The sequence below is a fragment of the Atta colombica genome, unplaced genomic scaffold (assembly GCF_001594045.1).
Source record: "Atta colombica isolate Treedump-2 unplaced genomic scaffold, Acol1.0 scaffold220, whole genome shotgun sequence".
In the NCBI taxonomy this organism is placed as follows: Eukaryota; Metazoa; Arthropoda; class Insecta; order Hymenoptera; family Formicidae; genus Atta; species Atta colombica.
The window spans coordinates 172,883-173,816 of NW_017259317.1; the positions used below are offsets into that span (position 1 = coordinate 172,883).

At 31.8% G+C, this 934-nt stretch overlaps 1 protein-coding gene across 3 annotated transcripts in view; it reads left to right on the forward strand.

The window, feature by feature from the left end:
• The first annotated feature begins 223 nt into the window (after positions 1 to 223).
• Positions 224 to 934, forward strand: part of LOC108687921 (UPF0389 protein CG9231) — a 3,265-nt gene continuing 2,554 nt past the window's right edge. The window contains exon 1 of one of the 3 annotated variants that reach the window (XM_018193967.1): positions 224 to 299. The gene's annotated coding sequence lies outside the window, so the exon portion shown is untranslated. Of the gene's footprint in view, positions 630 to 934 lie in introns of all 3 variants that reach the window. The other 2 variants (XM_018193966.1, XM_018193965.1) reach the window with 2 other exon arrangements.

Sequence of the window (934 nt, forward strand, 5' to 3'; positions counted from 1 at the left end):
AATTTTAATAGGAACGCTAATTCCCGTAAGAATATCTTTAATAATAACTCGGGTGGTTCGGATGTCAAGGTCTAATGGCTCCAACACACCAGCGCGATGTTCGTCGCGCGTGATACGCGATATCCAATGAGAGTATATCTTTAGAATGAAAACATCAATAAAGCTGTACATTCATTGGATATCGCGTGTCGGGCGCAGCAAACATCGCGCTGGATGCCGAAGGCATAATCAGACAGGCAGACAAGGTCTGTTTTCTGTAACTGAACTAGTGTACACTTTTGGAACTTGAAGTGAGATAGGTATACGTTTTTATTTGTTGAAAATGAAGAGAATGCTTGTGCAGTCTAGTGCAGTAACAGAAAACAAATGTATAAGTTAGTTTGTGCGTAAAGAGCAGTGAAATAGTTCTCGTTTGTATTACGAACTATTTCTAAGCACACAGTAATTATTTAAAAAGAAAAGTGCGTGTCATTCACGAACATAGAACTTTATGATATATCATGCATATTAAGAAACTTTGTATGATAATGTGGCAAATGGCTCTTGAACAACAAAGTTTTGATTTGCAATTGATTTCTAAATAAATGAATAATGATACTAAATGTATCATAGGAGAGAAAACATAAAACGTAATATTTCTTGCAGAATAATCAGTATCTCACTACGCCGTAACTTTGCAGAAATTACATTTGTTTTATTAATAGACACAACGTAACCTAAAAATATAGCACAATGATAATTACTAAATTTAATCTCACATTAAATTTCTTCTTTATCTTACATCACAATAGTTAAGTTTGTTGAAAAACTCAGATTTTGCAAATTATTTAAATTTTTATCAGCAAGAATGCCAGCAAATAATATTCTGCTAAGAATACATAAAAAGTGATGACAGAGTAATTAATATATTTATTTTATTTAAAAATAATTTTAT